The sequence below is a fragment of the Oryctolagus cuniculus genome, chromosome 4 (genome assembly GCF_051225735.1).
Source record: "Oryctolagus cuniculus isolate XC-2025 breed Fujian yellow rabbit chromosome 4, ASM5122573v1, whole genome shotgun sequence".
Classification (NCBI taxonomy): Eukaryota; Metazoa; Chordata; class Mammalia; order Lagomorpha; family Leporidae; genus Oryctolagus; species Oryctolagus cuniculus.
In genome coordinates this window covers 158700925-158723386 of record NC_142870.1, presented here as the reverse complement: position 1 = coordinate 158723386, position 22462 = coordinate 158700925, and the positions used below count along the sequence as shown (strand labels likewise).

The 22462-nt window shown below is 42.8% G+C and overlaps 1 long non-coding RNA gene across 1 annotated transcript in view; it reads left to right on the top strand.

Annotated features, from left to right (window-relative positions):
• The first annotated feature begins 3668 nt into the window (after positions 1-3668).
• Positions 3669-22462, top strand: part of LOC149127191 (uncharacterized) — a 29881-nt gene continuing 11087 nt past the window's right edge. Inside the window, exon 1 of the long non-coding RNA XR_016233325.1 lies at positions 3669-4953. This is a non-coding gene — a long non-coding RNA (uncharacterized LOC149127191). The remainder of the gene's footprint in view (positions 4954-22462) is intronic.

Below are 22462 nucleotides of genomic sequence, written 5' to 3'. Positions count from 1 at the left end.
CAATTATTTAATTAACAATCAAATTAACAATTATATGGTATTTGATACTGGGGACGGAGTTCCCTTTAGGAACTCATAGACTCAGACAAGGTAATGATACTTATCCCAGTGCGTGAGTAATTTTAACTTTCTGTAATATTGTTTTGGGTATTTCTTTCCTATGGGAATACTTCCTGTATAATTTATTATGCAGTTCTTTTTTGATTTTGGAATTTAAGGCTTGTCTAATGGAGTAAGATGTTTGGAAGATCTTAGTGCTTTTGTGGCTCCAAAATTTTTATCCTAGAGTACATGGTTTTGTCATTGTATTTAAACTTCAGGTATTACGTGAAGGCATCGACTGAGAGTATCTCATGTTTATATTTCATGGGAATGCTGTAGCTGATGGATAGGTTATTTCTGTAAATGAATTAAAGAAAGCAGAAGCTAAAGTAAAGTACATTTTGCCTAAAATTTATTGTTTCAGTTTAGTTTCTATTTATTTATTCTAGGCCACCTTTGTTTCAAACAACTAAGATGTGAATTTTTAAGAAATTATCACAACTTCTGGAATCTAAAATGTAAAGAAGAACAGACCATTTTCTCATTGTCTTCCATAGTTAGAATAAAAACTTCTCCTTGATGGTTTGAAGAAAAATCATTTCTGGCTAGAAATAAAACCGTAGAAACATCAGACATGTTTTTGGTACAGTTTCTGCAAAGTGTAAGTTACAAGGTGAACAAGTGAAAAAGATCAAGTTCCCCAGGAATTGAGAAATCTATCAGTGGGTCCTCTTATTGGGCTATAACGCTGGAGTGAGACCATGTCTTTATTGGGAGTTAGGGTGTTCCCATTGCAAGTCCAGTTAGTTTAGGCATACTACAAAAAAGGACATGAGGTGGGGAGATTGGTTGTACTTTGCAAGAGAAATTTCCTATCTCTTTTCTTCCTACCTAAACAGGTATGAGTGTCAACTGGGCTCATTCTGAGGTCCTGCAAGGTTTTGGTAGGAGTGAATGGCTTTCCTGTGGTCAGAGGACAGATACCTGGAGAATCTGGAGAGGGGTCTTTGGCTGGTCTTTGAGGCCCTGTGCAGAGTCTCTGCTTGTCAAATAGGCAGAGGAGTTCACAGAGACCTCTGATGTCAACAAGATGTACATAAAGTTCTAGTCCACCTATATTAACATGATGTAATCATTTGTTCCAGGAAACAGTTGTCTGGGGAAAAAAAGAGTGTATACCAATAAATCATCTGACTTTTTGCTTTAGGAAATCCCACTGATCAATGCTTCAGAGCCAGAAGTCTGCTCACCAGGGCAAAGAGCTTGTTTATCAAACAGCTTACGTACCAAGATTCACTTCCAGATTTCACCTCTGTATCTACTGATCTTAAATCATAAGGTTTTAGGCTTTTTCCAATCCTAGTGAGTTCTCCATTTTGAAGGACAGGCCTTAAAGGGCTTAATCCCAGAACCCAATCCCTATAAATATCCTACTTCTGATTCCCTTCTTTTAAGACACTGAGACTATTAAGATGTCCTCCCTACTATCATTAGCAGAATCAACTTAGCTTTGTTTATTTTGATTGCCTGTTGACATTTGGGACCTGGACAGAGGTCTGTGCCTGCACTTGCTGTGGAGCAGTACAGAAAGACCAGGCTCCTCTCAGATAAGGCCAGAGGGTAGTAGCAGCAACAGCAAGTGGCAAAGGACAGCCAGGTCACAGAGCTTGACATGGGCAGATCTTCGGCAATAGAAGCTCCATGACTGCCTTCGTCTGCTGTCTGTTGCTTGTAACAAAACTACAGACTAGTTCAGTTATGGAGAAAAGAGTTTTTTGACTCACAATTCTGGTTCAAGATCAGGGGGCTGTATCGGTGATGGTCTTCTTGTTGGCAGAATTTAAGGCGTGGCATGGCATTTTGTGATGAACGAGAGGAAGTGCAGAAGAGACCTAGACTAGTGGCTTTTATTAGCAGATCTACTCTTGAGATAGCCCATTAACCCATTAATCCATTAATCACAGGCATGTATTAATGTATTTGTGAGAGTGAAATCCTAATCATGTCTTAAAGTTTTGGTCTTATCTCTTAACATCTCCAAGTAGGAATTAAATTTCAACATGAGTTTCAGAGGGGCCAAACCATATTCCAATCATAGCATATTCCAACTAAGACATCAGAAAGGGAGAATGGGGACAAAGGGCTCGTCTGTGAGTGCACAGGTGGCTGACAACATCCTACAGGAATCTCAGAAACTGCTGAAGGTCATTTGGAGGAAGGAGTGGGAGTGGCAGCCAATTTCTGGCAATCAGGAAGAGACTTTGGCATAGTAGTTTCGGTATACAAAAGAAAATGTGACCTTATTTTGTAGTCAGCAGCTGATGAAGCCAGGAACATATTGGTTATATAAAATCATTGGGTTATGATTGGAGCATTTTCTTTCCTATATAAATGATGACTTACATTTCTTTCATATAATGGGTTCTATCTATATTTTGGAAATGCAAAATAAAATCTGTTCAGCATGGGGTCATTCATATGGCACTAGAAATCAAAGCGCATATACAATATTTGAAAAAAAGAAGATCTCTAAATTGCATTTAGGCACTTTTATTTGCTTAGTAGAAAATTAAATCCAATATGCACAAATTGACTGTACCCTGCTTGCAATAAGCAGATTTTTTAAACACAGAAGCAGTAATAGGCAATATGGTAATAAAAAGTCCCAAACTATCTCTTTCTGCATACTTATTAGAAAGTATTAAAAACAAGAATCAAAACTAAACTTGAAATATTCACAGGGAAACTGTGTTTTAAATTAGATGAGCGTCAATTTTCACATCAGCATTATCAGATCATTTGCTACAGAACTCCATGCTCTGTTGTCTTTGAATATTGTAGCTCAAGTTCACAGAAGATTAGAGACTGAATTGAAATATTCAAATCACCTTGTTCCTAAGGCATGGTCTGTTATTATTGATCTGGGTATAGATTGGATAAAGGGCAAATTTTCATGATTTGGCAATAAGTGTTTAATTCAAAATGATGGATGATTTTCTCATTGCTTATTTTTCTCTCTGGGTTAGTTTTGGGCTTGAGCAGTGGATAGATAAATAAATCAAATACTCTGGGTTTCCAGTCATTTGTCATAATAAATGCATTAGGCCAGACCACAGTCAAAGGTGAGATGACTTGTCTCACATCAGGACGCTATAAATTGCTAAGTACGTGGGGTTCAGAGTTCTCCCTTCAGCACACACACCTCCCTGTTCCCCTTTAGCTTTCCCAGACCATCTCTGTCCCTCACTCTCTCTGCTACTAACCAACAGCACAGACTGCACGCTTTATTGCTTCTGTTTCCACAGACTCTTTTTGATTAATCTTATTTCTTTCATTAAACTGAGTTTAAAAAAAATACCTTGGCTGCAGGAAGAAGAGAGAAATGCACATAAAAATGTCCTTTGAATCCTTTTCTTTCATCTCAGCAGTTTCAAAACAGGATGTGAAAGTTCGTGGCAGGCCAGGTAGGGGAAACTTCCCCTTGGTTCCCCCTCCCCTCAGTTTCTCAGCCATGATTATCTTTCTTTCTGTTTTGTCTCGGACATTACTCATGGACTTCTCTCTTGGCCATAGGAGACCTTGGTGTAACTAAATTTTCTTTTTTGTGAAAGGAATTCCATAGGAAGCCTCTTTTGGGGCAGGAATCCTAGGGAGAGGGATTTCTGGGGAGAAGGAGTTCACCACTGCAAGCTTAGTAAAAGTCTTGCTTGCTTCTTACTCGGTAGCCCTGCTGGGGCAAAATGAAGAGGCTTCTGTCACAGTCTGCAGAGGGCACACCATGGCCATCCCATGTCACAGGACATTGTATTTTGGTAGCACTTATATCTGATCCTGCCATGGGTTACTGATATTGAGGACTATTGAGGATGGAAGGTGTTCATTTGAGAATGAAAACAGAAAAACCACCCTTGAAGCATCATTAAGGAGAGTTCTAGCAGGGACTGGGATATCTTTTTTTTTTTTTTTAAAGATTTATTTATTTGAAAGTCAGAGTTACACAGAGAGAGGAGAAGCAGAGAGAGAGAGAAGTCTTCCATCCGATGGTTCACTCCCCAATTGGCCACAATGACAGGAGCTGCGCCAATCCAAAGCCAGGAGCCAGGAGCTTCTTCCGGGTCTCCCACGCGGGTGCAGGGGCACAAGGACTTGGGCCATCTTCTTACTGCTTTGAGAAAGCCATAGCAGAGAGCTGGATTGGAAGTGGAGCAGCTGGGACTCGAACTGGCGCCCATATGGGATGCTAGTGCTTTAGGCCAGGGCGTTAACCCGCTGCGCCACAGCGCCGGCCCCGCGACTGGGATTATCTTTACTGAGGATGTGAATAAAAGTGAATATGAACATTTGTTAAATTAAGAGGAGAGGGCACCACACATGGAACTAATGAGCATCACAAGCAAGAAACCAGTGGGATGGAGAGCTGTGTGCTGAAGTTTGTGCAATAGGTTCTGATTACCATGAGTTTCTGCAGATACGGGAGCATGAGATGAGGACTTGTGAAAATCGTTTATTTTGGGAAGTGATCCCACAGAATTGGAGCCTGGTGCTTAGAAGAGAGAAACAGAGAAGGAGGTAAAGGCAAACCAGGGGTATGTAATTAAACTGGTTACTGCTGGGGGCAACTTTAGCTCCACTCTGTCCGGATCCTGTAGGGATTTTTTACAATGGGCCTCAGGATTCCTTATGGAGACAGGGATGATGGAATCATTTACCTCGCTGCCTACCCAGTGCCTGGTCTGCAGTGGTCAATGGTTTCCCTGGGCCACTTTGTCTCGAAGTGTGGTTCTTGGACCAACAGTATCAGCAGCACCTGGAAACCTTCTAGAAATGCTGATTCCTTGGCTTCCTGCCAGACCTGCTCAATCAAAAACCAAGAGGAAGGGGCTCAGTTCTCTGTTTTCACAAGTTCTCAAGGTGAGTCTGATGCATCTTACCTATGGGCTTCCCACTTTTAATGCCTACAGATCACCTGGGGAGCCTGTGAACACACGGATGGCAGATCCCAACCCGGGAGTTTCTGATCCAGGAGGGCTGGGATAGGGCTGGTGGAGTCATGTTTCTAGCAAGTTCTAACGTGAGGCTGAGGCTGCTTGACTCCGAGGGCAGTCACTTCCCTAAGGGAGCGAACCCTTTTGCATGTTTGAGTTCCATTGGCAGCCTCTGGGTCAGGAGTGTGAGAGATTGCCTGTGGGCAGCTGATTGCTGATGACCTCAGAAAAAGGTGAGACGGGAAAATGTGAGTGAAGGCATTAGAGATGTCTTAAAAACAACTAAAAATAATTTGTAGTATGTTGTATTAGAGAGACAAATGGCACAGTCCTCCTAGCTCTCCGAAGGGTCAGGGGAAATCTGCGGGAGTGGCTTTGTTTTGAAACCAGATATATTGCTTGTTCCTCGGCATGTTTTGCTGTGTTCTAAATGGACTTTCTGGTGTGATGCGCAGATGTTATATCTTATTTGTAGCTGGAGTGAGGTTTTGTATACCTTGTTAAATTGTGGTGGGGGCTGTCATAGTATTCCTTTGCTGTTCCTGGCTCATATTACAAATTCTGGGAAAATCCCTAAGGTAGAGTAAGTCTAGAGCAAGGCAACAGAGAAATCCTAAATAATATGTGATCTGCATGTTTTCAGAGCTCTGTTACTCCTGCCTGGCAAGTGGCTTCCAGACTTTACTGTGTGAAACACATCTGGAGTACTTGCCAAAGAAGCCGATCCTCAACCTGCCCCTGCTTTGCGTGATTTTCATTCAGTAGGTTTGTGTGGTGGTGCTCATGAGCCTACATTTCAAGGGTCCTAGGAAGTGTTGGTGCTGGTGCTTTGAGAATCACCTTTGAAAGCACTGCCTTAGGGCCCGCGCCGCGGCTCAGTAGGCTAATCCTCCACCTAGCGGCGCCGGCACACCGGGTTCTAGTCCCGGTTGGGGCGCCGGATTCTGTCCCGGTTGCCCCTCTTCCAGGCCAGCTCTCTGCTGTGGCCCGGGAAGGCAGTGGAGGATGGCCCAAGTGCTTGGGCCCTGCACCCCATGGAAGACCAGGAGAAGCACCTGGCTCCTGCCATTGGATCAGCGCGGTGCAGTGGCCATTGAAGGGTGAACCAACGGCAAAAGGAAGACCTTTCTCTTTGTCTCTCTCTCTCTCTCACTATCCACTCTGCCTGTGGGGGAAAAAAACACACACACACACACAACAAAAAAACCCACTGCCTTAGAACTCTGTCACTTGGTTTAGGAATAGTGCAGGGCCTTGATGGAGTTCAAGGCTCTGTATTTAGACCTCACGTGGGAGGTATTGTTATACTTTCTGGTTTTACCAGAGATTCTGGGAAGAGACCTGCTATTTTTGCACAAAAAGACTCAGCAAACCAAAACAAAAATGACCTTTTATATTTAATATATAAAGACCTTTTATAAACCAATATAGCAAAGATTAACATGTCATTAGAAAAATGAGCCAAAGATATGAGCAAGTAATTATATACAAAATAATTCATAAATGAGAAGCTTAGAGCCAATAAAATATGAAACTTATTCAGCTTCTCTAGAGCTAAATAATGAGATAGCACTGAAATGCCATTTTTTAGCTTTCAAATTTGCAAAGGTAGATATTCACCTACCCGTGTAGTAGAGGGAGTGGGAAGGAGGCATTTGAAGAATGTGAATGAGTACAGTTTTTCTTGAGAGCAGTTTAGCACTGCGGATCAGAAACCATTAAAAGGAACATAGCATTCCACTCAGCAGCTGCGCGTGCAGGAGCGTGTCCCAAGGAAACCATCAGAGATTCATAAACACACTGCCTGACCCGGTACTCTCCTGGTGTGATGCATGGATAGCGAAAAACTGGAGCTTCTCTAAAGGCCCCAAATCAGGAGGCACTAACAGGATGACTAATGGTGCTTTCATATGTAGTTAACTTTGGGAAAAGTTCTTGATCTATTGTTCAGTAAAATAAAAAAAAAAGTAGGTTATAACATCATTGTAACATAACACCATACATACATCATTGTATGGTGTTATCCTAATTATGCGACTATACCAGGGCAGTGTATGCCTTTGAGTAGAGGGTTATGAATGTGGGTAATTACAACTTTCTTCACTGATCTTTTACCTAAAATGGTTTTCTCTCTCTCTTTTTTTTTTTTTTTTGATTTATTTATTTGAATGGCAGAGTGACAGAGAGCGGGGAGAGAGAGAGAGAGAGAGAGAGAGAGAGATATCTTCATCTGCTGGTTCACTTCCCAAATGGCTGCAATGGGTAGGCCTGGACAAGGCTGAAGCCAGGAACCCAGAATTGCATCTGGGTCTCCCAGGTTGGTGGCCAGGCCTAAGCACTTGGGCCATCTTCTGCCTCTTTCCCAGGCAAATTTGGTGGAAGCTGGATCAGAAGCAAAGCAGCTGGGGCTCAAATGAGCATTCTGATATGGGATGCTGATGTCACAAGCAGTAGCTCAACTTGCTGTGCCCCAATGCCAGCTCATTTAAAATCACTTTCTAGTAATGGAAAATGAATTCAAAGTGGAGAATGATGTTTCTTCACTCATACACCGTTTTTCGTAACATTTCTACTTGAGTTGTCTTTCTTTGCTCTGTGTTCTCCCCTGGTAACCTGCCAGCCTTCGATGCCATCTCTATGGACGACATTGCCCAGGTCACATCTGTGATCTGCACATCTCCCATGACCTCCTGGCCCACACATCTGTCTGCCTGGCTCCCCACTGAAAGCGTCTCACATGGAATACGTTCCCACTGCTTCCCGTGCCCGTGGATGGCACTCCTCAACTTCCAGCGGCTCAACCTGCGCTGTTGGAGGGCCTGTGACTCCTGTTTCTTTAACTTATCACGTCGGTCAGCCAGCCTTTAACTTGAAGATAGGTCTGTAATCTGACCATGTTCACGTGCGGCATCGTTTGGAGTTACTGCCCTGGAGCAAATGCTGTCTCTTTCTGGCCGGATCACCCCCCAGCCTCCTCCCTTAGGCCTCCCTGCTGCGGCCTTTGCCTGTCGTGCGTCTGCTCTGGAGAGAGCCAGCCTGGTGGTCCTGTGAAAACGGGACACGTCTCTGCCGTAATTGTTGCCGGACGTGAATTGGCCACTACTCCCCACCCTCCTTTGACCGCATGTCCTGTCACCCTCCCCTTGTTCACTGCCATGGGCCTCACCCAATCACTGCATTTAGATGCTGGGTCCTCTCCTCCTTCTCCCCTCCAAGCACCTCCCTACTTTATGGTGATTTTTATCTATCTGCCTTACTCTGCGTCTTAGTGCAAACCCCATGACGGCAGGGATTTTTAATCTGTTTTACTTTCTCTTACTTCCCCAGGGCTTAAAAGAGAGCCTGGCTATTTTTTCTTTTTACATGACACCTAGGTTTAGAATAATACTAACCAATCAAAAATCTCTGCCTTCCAGAAAAAATCCACCACATGCCTTTTTTGGAGCAAAAAATATTGGTGCTACAGAATTTACTAATTTTCACTAATACAGTAAAGACCCTCCTCTGCCCCCTCCCCCGCCTCAGACTACCTACAGCATGTTGATCATGTTTAGCCAGTGAGGTTTCCATGAGATGGTGTGAGAAGGATGCAGCCACCCACGTGGGTTGATTTTCAGTAGGAACAGAAACCTGTAAAACAGTCTTGACTTTGAAATCTTGACTTTGACCTTTTGGGTTTTAACAAGGGGTATCAGGGATAGTTGTGGTGGAACAGTTAATTTTTAGAAAGATAAAATCTTACAAATAATGAAAACATCAGTCATAAACGAGATTCAGAAGTACCTCTTTAGATGTTTTTGGGAACTTGAATTTCGGGGTTGTGGAGGTCGCTGATTCTGAAATGGGTACATCTATAAGCAGGCTGGCTGGCCTCTGCTTTCTCAATGCATTACTGAAACTTATCTTCATTTCATAATAAAAGGCTGTGCATACCTTGACCTCCGTTCCCACTGAGCTTCATCTAGGGCTGCTAGAACTGAGTGTCCTTGCCTGCAGACCTGTGACCCTTGACCCAAAGACCAGCCTGCCTGCATATGTGACTGATGGAAAGATTTGAGCACAAAGTGTAGCTGTTGTCATAAAGTATTTCATCAATGGGGACTAGTATGTTTCTCTTGGTTTAGTTTTTGCCTGGTACAGAAGCACAAAACAACTTAAATATTTGCAATTCTGAATGTGGAAAACACTGATTGTTATAGTCACTAAATGTGCGGGATGGTTAATTGTATGTCATCTTCCAATGTTTGGCCAAAGATTATTCTGAATGTTTCTGTGAGGATGTTTGAGAATGAGATCGACATTTAAAAAATTGTGTCTGAGAGGCAGAAAGATGGAGAAAGATGGAGGGGAGGGACTGAAGGAGAGAGAGGAAGAGAGAGTGAGCAAGCGCAAGCAAGCTCATCCAGTCTGCAGAAATTGTGGCTGCAGCTGGGCTGGGACTGTGGCCAGGAATGCAGAAACTCAGATCTCCAGGAGAGTGGCAGGAACCCAGATTCTTACGCTATCATTGCTACCCCTCCGGGTCTCCATCAGCAGGAAACTGGAGCCGGGAGCTGCAGCTGAGAATGAGACCCAGGTACTGCACTGTATGTAGCGCGTGGACATCTTAATCACTGGGCTAAATGCCTGCCCTGGAGACTGACATTTAAGTCAGTACCTGTGTAGATCAGATTGGCCTCTGTACCGTGAGTGCATCGCATTCAGTTAGCTGTGGTACAAATAGAAAAAGCCCGAGCTTTCCCCAAGGAAGAGAGAGTTCTTCCTCGCGAATGCCGTTCGAATGGAAAGTCAGCTCAGTTCCTGCCTTTAAGTTCCAACAGAAACATTGCTTCTTGCTGGGTTCCAAGCCTGCTGCCATCCCACTGGTGCTACAGCACTGGTTTTCCTGGGTGTACTGCTTGTCAACCCCTCCTGTGGACGCTGGGAATTTGTCAGCTGCCAGAATTGCGTGACCAATTTCTTATACAAATCTCTCTATTTGCATATATATCCTATTGGTTCTATGTCAATGGAGAACCTTGATATAATGGGCAATTGGAACTTCCAGCAAGGGTTAGAGCAGAAGAAAAATATTTCAATATTTCCTCTTTGGTAAACTGTCAGTAAGGATAATAGCACTTGCCTCATTTTATCATCAAATATTCTCCCTGAACATTTGGGCAAAGTCAGTGCCTCGGTTCTTTGACACCCCCAAGAAGCCTTCTCTTGGTATAGGAATGTTCTGGGCAGGGCAGGGCAGAGCATCAGGGTATTAATAGCCTCATTCCCTAGAAATAGTTGCTAGTGAGTTAAGTGCCCTGGATCCCTTTGGACACTGCAACTCTGAGGCGTGTTCTATACTGTCTCCCAGAACTTTCCAGCAGTCTTAAATTCTGGGATGCTACAGCAGTCATCTACTCATTAGAAACTGGGGAATTTCTTCTCTTCCATTCCCGGCCTGACTTCCTGGCTTCCCTCCTGATCTTTCCTGGGTAGCCTCAGAAATAAAGCATTTGCAGACCTGTTTGCCTCTGAGGGCACCCGGCTTAAGGAAGGAATCATTTCAACTTCAGAGGTAGACAACAGAGATCTTTTAGAACAGGTTCTTAAAAAGCACAGAACCGTGTCTGCCTTTCATTCACTAAACAGCAACACATCTTTTTACTTGTTTATTTATTCAGATGGAGAGACAGAGAGAGGCACATATCTCCCATCCCCTGCTTCACTCTCCACATGCCTGAAACAGCTAGAGCTGGGCCAGGCTGAAGCCAGGAACCAGGAACTCAATCTGGGTCCCCTGTGTGAGTGGCAGGAATCCAGCCACTTGAGTCATCACCTGCTGCCTCCCAGGATGCTCGTTAGCAGGAGGCCAGAATGTGGAGTGGAGCCATGGCTCGATCCAGGCACTCTGATATGTGATGTAGATGTCCCATGTGGCAGCTTACTGCTAGGCTAAATGCCTCCCCCCCCCAAAAGTAACAGATCTTCACTGAATGCCTGCTCCGTGTCAAGTTATGAAGTTATTAATACATTTTTAAGACTAAGTTAATCTTGATTCTCTCGTGAAGCAAGAAAGTCTCACTTGAAGGTCACAGAGTGCCAAAACGTTTGCTTTATGAACCTGTCCTTTTGTTGCGTATCTTGTGACTAATGCAGGCATCTCACTGTGGAAGATGACGACATGCAACCTTCAGTTAAGAGCCATTAGTTTCTAAGAGTTTAAAGGTAAAGTAAGTTTTGAAAAACAACTAAGCTGAGTAATGAACTGGATCCTGTTTAGTGGCTAAAAGTCTTGTTCTTCAATTGATCATCAAATTCTCTTTAAGGAAATTACTTTTTGAACTTCTGCTTCTCTTATAGATTTGAAATAAATGAGCACATTGTAACCACATATTTCAGCGTGTTTGTAAATTATGTGTTACTGGCAAGCCATTTTAGGATACAAATGGCATTGTTTTTATTCCAAAGAGGCCTTAAATGGACACAGCAATGACGATAGTAATGATAATAGTTAAAATTTATTGAGGTATTATTCTATGCCAGACACTGGGTCAGCTGTTTAATGTTTGTTATTATTAATTCTTATTAGAGTTTGCAAGAAAAGTTTTACTATAAAAATGTTTTTGCTTATTTATTTGAAAGAGAGACAGAGAGAAAGGGAGACAGAGGGAGATATTTCACCCTTGGGTTTAATCCCCAAAATGGCCTCAACAGCCAGGCCAAGGCCAGGACCTAGAATTCAGTCCAGCTCTGTCACGTGGTGGCCCAGATCCAAGTACTTGAGCCGTCACTTGACACTTCCCAGGGCCCATTAGCAGGAAGTGGAATCAGGAGTGGAGCTGCAACTGAAAACAGGAACTGGTATGGGATGTGGGCGTCCCTGGCAGCGACTTGACTCCTGTGCCAAATGCGTGAAAACAGTGATTTTCTCAAAGTTGCACAACTCCTGCCAGAGTAGGGATTGGTCCTTAGGCAATTCTGAGATCAAAGCTTGTGTTTATTTCGTAACATGGGTCCTGCACTGCCACTTCCCTGTGGGAAGTTTCCCTGTTAGCAGTTTCCCCTGTTGTCGGTTCCATCCTGCCCTACCAAAATCAATTTGTGTATGAATCCGTACTGCACTGTTGATCTCTTTCATGGACCAGCCCGTAAGGAGCCTGTTAGTATAAATCCTCATGACTCCTGATTATTCTCTGTAGCCTGTATTCTCTGGAGAGTAAAAGTCACTGTGCTGATTCACTCCTGGAGATATTTAATTGACAAACAGGTGACTTTAAAACACTGGCCTAGGCCGTCTGCACTTAGCCCATGTCAGTACCTCGCTGACTTGAGAAGGCCTCATTCTGCTTCCAGCAAGTGGTTGCTTACAACCATTTCAGTAACAAGTGTCATGTCAATTTCCTTTTCATCTCTCATGGGTTTTTGAAGAATCTAGACCTCTTAACAGGTGTCCTGAGATTCAATAGCTGTTCACCAAAAACTGCTTTCCTTTTCTTCCTAAACACCCAGCTGGACTACATGTCCCAACCTTCTATAGCTGGCAGTGGCCACGTGACTGAGTCCGAGCCAGGGAAGAAACAGAAGTGATGTGTGTCACGTGGGGCAAGGCTTGTGCGAAGGATCTGGGGTCCTGCCCCTTAATTCTTCTCGCTGAGACTGGCAGATACAGAAACCAGTGAGGCCCCTATAGCAGGAGCTTTTTGACCTGGGCCAGGTAGTGAATATTTTAGGCATTGTGGGAACAGTCTATATCAATATAGTGTGTTTACATTTTTTCTTTTCTTTTAAAACTCTTTAAAAATGTAAAAGCCATAACTCACCTCTGCAAACACAACCATTTTGGCTATTGGCTCTCTCTCGCCTTTGGTGATGGTAGAGCCACGAGGTAGAAGGAGCCTGTGTCCTTAAATCAGCGTGTGGAGGAGAGATGCCCATCAACCGGGAACTACTGGAGCCCATTACATGAATGAGACACACATACCTTTTATGTTTGAGCCTTTATGCACACTGAGTCTTGTCATCAAAGCCTAGTCTCTCCAGCTGAGACTTCTCAGGCTTGAGCCCAAGCCCATATTGCCACATGTACTTTCTTACTGTTTTTAAGTTTCTAATGCCTCCTGCATGTTGGCTATACTGGAATGCTGTCTATTTCATCCACACAGACTATAATTTCTTTTTTCTTTTTTTTTTTAAAACTTTATTTATTTATTTTAAAGGCAGAGTTACAGAGAGGCAGAGGCAGAGACAGAGAGAGAGAGGTCTTCCATCCACTGGTTCACTCCCCAAATGGCTGTAACCACAGGAACTGGGCCAATCTGAAGCCAGGAACCAGGAGCTTCTTCTGGGTCTCTCACGTGGATGCAGGATCCCAAGGACGTGGACTGTCTTCCTCTGCTTTCCTAGGCCATTATCAGGGAGCTGGATTGGAAGTGAAGTGGAGCAGCCGGGACTTGAACCTCAGCCCACGTGGGATGCCAGCACCGCAGGCAGAGGCTCAACCTTCTGCACCACAGTGTTGGTCCCTCTAATTTCTTATTTTCATGGATTAACTTACGTGATTTCCTTTTAGCATAAAGTTGTACTGCTCCATCCCTCTTTTCTCCTTTAGAATCCCTTTTTCTCCTAGAACATGTTTCTCACGTGCCACCTCCTCTAAGAATTTTTTCATGATGTGGCAGGAATATTTCTTTTTTGAGCTTTTATATTTCCTTTTAATTAGTAGATATGATTTTTTGCCTAATGTTAGAATTGTATACATGACTGTATCTTCCCTACCACAATGTCAGCTTCAAGAGGTCATCTGAGACGAATCCATCATATAAAATCTTGTAGGTACATTTTTCTCGGGGGTTGGATGATAATTAAGTCTTAGGGTAAAAATTCACAAATTCCCTTGACTAGATATTGAAGTGCGTGGTTGAGTTTTGTGGCCATGTGTTTGAAAAATATTTTATTTGAAAGACCAGCTGATACTCATGGAAAAGAGATACTCAAGCATGGAAGAAAACGAGGCCAGTTGCTGCTTCTGCGGCACATATGCTCACTGATTGGGATGGCAGGTGGGCTATCTGGCACTCTTTTGGCAGGGGTGTGTGCTTCTTGTTGAATCTATATACTTGACTTCACCAAATTTACATATTCATGGTGGTCTCACTTCAGTACATTTGTGACTTAATTAAGTAATTAACCATATATTTTCTTCTTGTCATAAGCATTTTGGGAAGGAGTCATTTCTTTTGGCAGCTTCACTTAAGGAAGGAGAGGAAAGAGGCTGCTGAGTTTGACCTTGAACCTTGAGCAGGAGCAGCGTGCTGCAGGAGAGCTCCTGGATAAACTCCAGGGGAGAATTTCTCTCGGGCTCTGTGCCTGTGCCTGCCAGGGAAAGCACTGACAAACAGAGAGGAAATGAAAAGTCAGTTTTAACCAAGGGCTCCTGTGTCCCTCTTCAGGTACAAGGAGATAACATTGAAACAGAACTCTGTGCACGTGTTCCTTTTGAGAAAAGCCCTTTCTTTTTTAAGATCAGTTAATGTATTTCAGGCATATTTAAAGATTTATTTATTTGAAAGGTAGAATGACAGAATGAGAGGGAGAGACAGAGAGATTTCTTGCATCTGCTGGTTCACTCCCCAAATGCCCACAATAGCTAGAACTGGGCCAGGCTGGAGCCAGCAGCTGGGAATTCTGGCCGGGTCTCCCAGGGGGGTAGCAGCAGTCCAGGTACGTGGGCCATCATCTGCTGCCTCCCAGGCACATTGGCAGGAAGCTGGATCAGGAGCACAGAGTAGCTGGGACTGGAACCAGGCACTCTGACATGGAATACACGTGTCCCATGCAGCAGCTTAACCTGCTGCACCACAACACCTGCCTCTGTTCATGCGCATTTCAGTAACTGTTGCCTAAGCTGCTGTGAGAACTGAAAGGGACCTACCTTGGGGACCAGCAATTTCAAACCCTTTATTTATTCGATTTGCACGTTGTCAATGGAAAACACTGCCACATGACTGGCAGGAATCCAAGCACTCAAAATATCACCTGCCGCCCTCTGTGGTGTGCATTAGCAGGAAGCAGGATTTCAAAGTGGAGCCAGTAGAGCCAGTGCTTGAAGCCAGGCATTCTGACATGGGATGCACTGTCCTAGCCTGCAGTGGCTCAGCCTCTGTGCCAACTGCTGCCCTCTTCCTTGCCTTTTGGTGCCCCATCAAGGCTGAATTCTGCAGAGACCATCAATGTACTGTGTCCGTGGCTAGCATTATGCATTTCTTAGTCACCTCGTGTCTTTGCTGGTGCTTCTGAGAGTAGAATGTACTCATGCTCTATGACATTTATACTTACTTAAAAAGATTTATTTATTTATGTGAAAGGTAGAGTTAGAGAGGAGAGACAGAGAGGACTTCCATCCTGTGGTCCACTCTTCAAATGGCTGTAATGACTGGATTGGACCAGGCTGAAATTAGGAGACAGAAGCTTGTTCCGGGTTTCCCACGTGGGTACAGGGTCCCAAGTACTTGGGCTATCTTCCTCCATTTTCCCAGGCACATTAGCAGGGAGTTGGATTGGAAGTGGAGCAGCCAGGATTTGAACTGGTGCCTGTATGGGATACTGGCACTGCAGGCTGTGGCTTTACTCCCTATACCACAACACTGGCCCCTGTACTTACATTTAATTGAGGAAATGCTAAAGGAACTACTTTGTCTTTAATTTTCATTAATTTCATTAAATTTATTATTCCCTAATTTATTTCATTAGGGAACCACTTAGATGTGCTGTCAGTGTGCTAAATACTGAATTTAAATATTGTTTTCCTGTGATACACTTCTGAGGGCTAGATTCTTTGAGGCTATTGACATTTTGGGGTCCTTAAAAATCTCTGGTATTTAACCTGGAGAATTTGCTGTCTGAAGTGCCAAAAATTTAAACTAGCAAAACTCACAAAAGGCAGCTGTTATAAATATCTGTGCTTTAAAAAATGGAAAACATATATTTTGGAATAAGAGTTAAACAAGAAATACAATTAGAGATACTTTGGATCAAGTTACCCTGAACATTTTCCCCATTTCCATTTCACACTGAGGGTTTGGAGAGAAAGTCATTCTAATCAACAGTGAGCAGAATGTGTCTCCAGATTTCTCTTCAGTGTTCTCCAGGGTATTTAGGTAAATTCTTCTCTTTGGAAAAAAATCTCCTTTCCTGCCAGCCTTCCTTCCAGAAGTGGTCTCCTAGGATCACAGGAGATTGTCTGAATGTTGCAAATAAAAATTCAAACTTGTGGATCATTGTGCAGATGTGGAAGGAACCCCCGGGAAGAGCACAGTCTGTTGTTTTGTGCATTATTCCTGGAAGGGAACTGCAGCGCCCAGGCTGAGCTGAGTGTGGGTTGTGTGCAGACAGTGCACTGGGGCATGCAGCACACAGCAGGTGGTGTTGTGAAGCTCCTTACTCAGACTTCTCAAGGATGTCTCACTTCTCTCTTCATGATGAGCAAACGACGTTGGAGTTAATAGTACTGGGCTCAAGTGGAGCAAGTACACATGAGGCTATAAAATCAGGGTCTGGCACATAGTAAACAGCAATACCCATAAGTGCTCTTCCCTTCCCTCCCCATTTGTTTGGGATAAAAATTGTGTGACCTATTTCTTGTGTCACAAAATCTGCATCTCATCTTCGACCACGTAATGTGGCTCTTACTGTGTTAAGCTAGTTTGGCCCTAACAAGTTAGTGTGCTCTCACAAGCTTCAGGAATCCCTTCAGGGATGATGAAACATAGACAGTGTCCAATAGCAAAATGTCAATATTTTCTTGCCAGAAAAATACACCCAGTGTAGGATTATTCCGACCTGCCAATGTGGTGTACTTACACAGGACCAAGGGAGAGTTTTTGGTCAAGACCTTTGTTGGGGGGTTTGCTGTTTGGGCCCAGCAGCGAGTGAGGCAGTATTTCCAGACCTGTGATGCATGGGGCATAGAATCCGCAGGACTGCAGGAAAGATCCAGGGTTTCAGTTTCATGCTTCAGCCCAGACTTCTCTGAAATGGGATTTGGATGAGGCCAGGGAACACACACACACACATACATACAAACTATATACATACACATGCACACCTGCATCCACACATGAACATGCACCTTGTATTATTCTGATAAAATAAGGGCATTTCATAAAATCATAGGTGCTGTTAAAAACATAAAATATTCTTACTATAGTTATAGACAGTAGAGCAATGCCTTTCCTTTTCTACTCTACTTAGAGGCACAACACACTTTTTGAAATCACTTATAAAACCTTTGTTTTCATTCAGAGAACTAAATTGTCATTATAAAAAATTACAGACATGTGTGAGTGTTTAGCCTAGTGGTTAGAACACTTGTTGGGATACCTGTGTCCCATGTCAGCATTGCTGGGTTCAATGCCTACCTCCAGGTCCTGATTCCAGCATTCTGCTAATGCTGATCTCTCTGTCTCACTGGTTCTCTCAAGTAAAATAAATTAATACAAATTTTAAAAATATTTTCAACATTTACAGGCATGTGTACATTTTTTCCCAGTAGTAAAACACAGATGTGCGTAGAGGAGATATTTTCCTCTCGTGGTTTCTTTCCATTCGTGTGAAATCCCTGGCATTAGTCATCTTTGATCCTGCCGTCCTAACTGTTCCTGTGGTCATGGAGTTTCATTCAATCATGACTATATGATATGCATATTTCATCAAGAGAAACAGGCTTCCAATTAATTCTGTGTCCCTTTCCATCTGCTGTGAAACCCAGAGACCAGGATTCTTGCTTCTTTGAAGTGTTCCTTCTCCACTGCTTTTGGTGAGGGGAGGCAGACAAGGGCTGGGAACCTCTGACTTGGGTGGGTTTCCCATGCAGTGCCTTGCCTTTCATGGCACAGCTGTACTTCTGTGCCGCTGTAGCACGGGGGGGCAGCTTCACACTTTAATCTGGTGTAATAGAAGCGATTTCAGCTTGCTTATGTTTCTCACTCAAGAATGATTATTTGTCAAGTGCAAGAGGGAAGCTGCCCAGGTCCCAAATAATTTTAGAAAGAACAACATGAAATGACACGTTTCAAATGTTGGATGTGCCCAAAGGATAAGGATAACTTCACTTGGGAGAAGAGAGTGGGAGAAGAACAAATGGGATATTTTCCTGGAGTGAAATAAATGGCTCTTTGTAACTGGGGACCTTTCCAAATCACTTGCTAACTTCAAGTGTGGTGGAGAAAAACACAAACTTGTGTGGTGGCTCTTGTGATGTTTGGTTCAAAAATGCCAAAATATTTTCTGCTAAAAAAGAGAAAATGACTACATTAGAACGATCTACATTTAATAGCACAATTTCTTCATCTCAAAACAAATCTGGAGGCTTTCCTTGTCTTAAATGGTTATAAGAAAAATGATGAAGCTAAGAAATCTGCTATGGAAAATAGATGGATGAATTTTAAAATTCAGAGATATGTACCTCAGGTTTCACCCCCTGGTAAGTTAATGGTGTGATAGCTTGGATTTAGTTGAAAGAGGAATGCAGTTTGAAAGCCTAATGGAATTACCTTGGCACTGAAAGTGGACTTTTAAACTGCAAATGAAATCCCTTGGGTCTTAGATTACTTGCCAAGTCAGCTAGTGCAAAGCAGTTGGTGGCTGTGCGTCTTGGCTTGATAATGCATTTATAGAGGGATCAATACATCTGACTGAGACAAATACAACTCTTTCCTAACTCTGCCTATGTTGATAAAAAAAAATAAGAAAATAAAAATTTTTGCAACCTAGATGCAAACAACTTTTTGTTGTTTCACTAATTTATTTTATTTTGTTTATTTTATAATTCCATTTTAACCTTTATTTTTCATGTTAATGTGATATTAATACAAAGTGAACAGATTCAATGTAGTTCATAAATACAGCTCTAAGATTATAATGGTAGTCTCTTCCTTCTTCCTCTACCCCAACATCCTTTCCTCCTCTCTCTCTCCCTCCCTCCCTCTCTTTCTTTTGTCTTTGCTTTCTTTCTTTCTTAGTTTTTGAGGTAAGAAATTTTTCAGGTCTTTTCAAGTTTTGTGTTTTTGATATTTTTCATATTCAATCACTTATTTACTTATTTTACCTAGAAACCTTTTATTTAAGGTATACAAGCTTCATGCATTTCATATATACACATTTAGGAACATAGTGATTCTTCCCACCCTGCCCTCCCTCCCGCCTGCATTCCCACCCTTCTTCCTCCTCCCTCTCCTAATACCATTCTTATTTTTTATAAAGATCTATTTTCAATTAACTTTATACTCATAAGATTAACCTCACACTGAACAAAGAATTCAAAAAATAGTATGGAGAAAACAAAACAAAACTCCTCCTCAGCAGTTGAGATGAGGGCTGTTCAAAGTCCTCACATCTCACAGTGTCAATTTCAGTGCTACAGATTACCTTTTAGGTAATTTATTAGTAACCATAAATCGGGGGGAACATATGATATTTGTCTTTTTGGGACTGGCTTATTTCACTGAGTACAATATTTTCCAGTTGCATCCATTTTGTTGCAAATGAAGGATTTCATTTATAACTGGTGTATAGCATCCCATGGTGTATATATACCTTAATTTCTTTATCCAGTCTTCAGTTAATGGACATCTGTGTTGATTCCATATCTTAGCTATTATGAATTGAGTTACAACAAATATGGGGATGCATTTTAATTTACATTACAGTCAAGGCCTTAATGCTTCACTAAATAAAGAATTCTAACAAGTAAAACGTAAAAAGACCCTAGTTCAGCAGCAATTAGGATGGGCTATACATAATAATCAAATGGAAAGATGACCATCTTACCCATATATAGTAAATTAAAAATAATAATTGATCATTAAAACTATGGTACTATAGCATTCTTAACCAGTGGTTTGAAAATGAAATAAAACAAAATTTAACAAAACTATTTGGAACTATACTGATACACACAGGCATTTTTCTTTTTTTTTGTTTTTTACTTTTGATTTTTTAAGTTTTAGCTCCCACATATAAGGGAAAATGTGGTTTTTCTTTATCTCACTTATTTCATTCAACATGATATGCATTTTGATGCAAATGATAGAATTTCATTCTTTTTTATGGCTGAATAATATTCTATTGTATATGTATATGCCATATTGTCTTTATGCACTCTGATGATGCACACCTTGGTACCGTATTTTGGCTATTGTGAACAATGCTGCTATAAACATGGTGGTGCAGGTATCTATTGCAGTGTGTTGATATCTTTTGGGTATATACTCAGTAGTAGAATGGCAGGCTCATATAGCAAATCTATTTCTAACTTAAAGAAATCTCCGTACTGTATCCACAATGGCTGCACTAATTTATATTCTAACCTATAGTATATAAGTATTTCTCTTTCACCACATTGTTGCCAGCATTTGTTACTCTCTCTTTTGGATAATAGCTATTCTCACAGGGGTGAGGTGATATCTCATTGTGGTTTTGATTTGCATTTCCCTGATAGCTAGTGATCTTGAACTTTTTTTTTCCATATATTTGTTGGCCATTTCTATTTCTTTATCATTTTTAAAGATTTATTTATTGGCTGGCGCCACGGCTCACTAGGCTAATCCTCCGCCTTGCGGCGCCGGCACACCAGGTTCTAGTCCCGGTCGGGGTGTCGGATTCTGTCCCGGTTGCCCCCCTTCCAGTCCAGCTCTCTGCTGTGGCCAGGGAGTGCAGTGGAGGATGGCCCAAGTGCTTGGGCCCTGCACCCGCATGGGAGACAGGAGAAGCACCTGGCTCCTGCCTTCAGATCAGCGCGGTGCGCCGGCCACAGTGCGCTGGCAGCGGCAGCCAATGGAGGGTGAACCAACAGAAAAGGAAGACCTTTCTGTCTCTCTCTCACTGTCCACTGCCTGTCAAAAAAAAAAAAAAAAAAAAAAAGAGAGAGAGAGAGAGATTTATTTACTTATTTGAAAGGCAGAGTTGTAGAGAGGCAGAGGCAGGAGAGAGAAAGAGGTCTTCTAGCCACTGATTCACTCCCCAGATGGCTGCAATGGCTGGAGCTGTGCTGATCCAAAGCCAGGAGCCACGAGCCTCCTCCGGTTCTGCCACGTGAGTGCAGGGTCCCAGGGACTTGGGCCATCTTCTACTGCTTTTTCAGGTCCTTTAATTTGTCCCATATTTCACATAGACTTTCTTCATTGTTTTTAATTTATTTCTCTTTATTTTTTGTCTGATTTGGTTTATTTCAAAAGTCTTGTCATTGAGGCCAGAAGTTCTTTCCTTCATTTCATCTATTCTGCTGTTAAAACTTTCAATCATATTTTTTATATTTTAAGATTTATTTTATTTATTTGAAAGACAGAGTTACAGAGAGAGTTAGAGCCAGAGAGAGAGAGAGAGAGAGAGATAGAGAGAGAGAGAGAAAGTCTTCCATCCACTGGTTCACTCCCCAAATTACTGTAGCAGCCAGAGCTGAGCTAACTTGGAGCCAGGAGCCAGGAGCTTATTCTGGGGGTGTAGGGTCCCAAGGACTTGGGCCATGTCTACTGCTTCCCCAGGCTATAGCAGAGAGCTGGATCAGAAGTGGAACAGCCAGGACTTGAACCAATGGGCATATGGGATGCTGGCAGTGCAGGTGGCAGCTTTACCCACTATGCCACAGTGCCAGCCCCCCTCAATCATATTTTTATTTATATTTTATCTGGTTCTTCTTAATTATTGCATCCCTTCAGTAATATTTCATTCATATCACTGGTTGATTTCATCATTTCTTTAATTTGTCTCAATGGGTTCTCTTGTTTCTCATTGAGTTTTCTTACAATCATTATTTCTAATCTGAGTTTCATACTTTGGATGAGGATCTAATTCCAGATAACTGTTGTATTCTTTCTTTAATTTTTTATTTTTGACAGGCAGAGTGGACAGTGAGAGAGAGAGAGAGAGAGAGACAGAGAGAAAGGTCTTCCTTTGCCGTTGGTTCACCCTCCAATGGCCTCCACGGCCAGCGCGCTGTGGCCGGCGCACCGTGCTGATCTGATGGCAGGAGCCAGGTGCTTCTCCTGGTCTCCCATGGGGTGCAGGGCCCAAGCACTTGGGCCATCGTCCACTGCCCTCCCTGGCCACAGCAGAGAGCTGGCCTGGAAGAGGGGCAACCGGGACAGAATCCAGCGCCCCTACTGGGACTAGAACCTGGTGTGCCGGTGCCGCTAGGTGGAGGATTAGCCTAGTGAGCCGCGCCGCTGGCCAATAACTGTTGTATTCTTTTGGAGGTGTCAAGCTACCTTGCTTCTTCATGTTTCCCTACGTCAGTGTCTGTGCAGCTGGTGTAATAGTCCCTTCTTCATGGAGTATAGAATGCAGGATATCCCTTGGGTTATTGCTTTGGCTTTGATTCTAGGTGAGACCAGAAGGGGAGCCTCAGTAATTTTCTTTATTTAATCAATGTCAGTTTTGTCTATAAGTTATTCAGTAGTCTA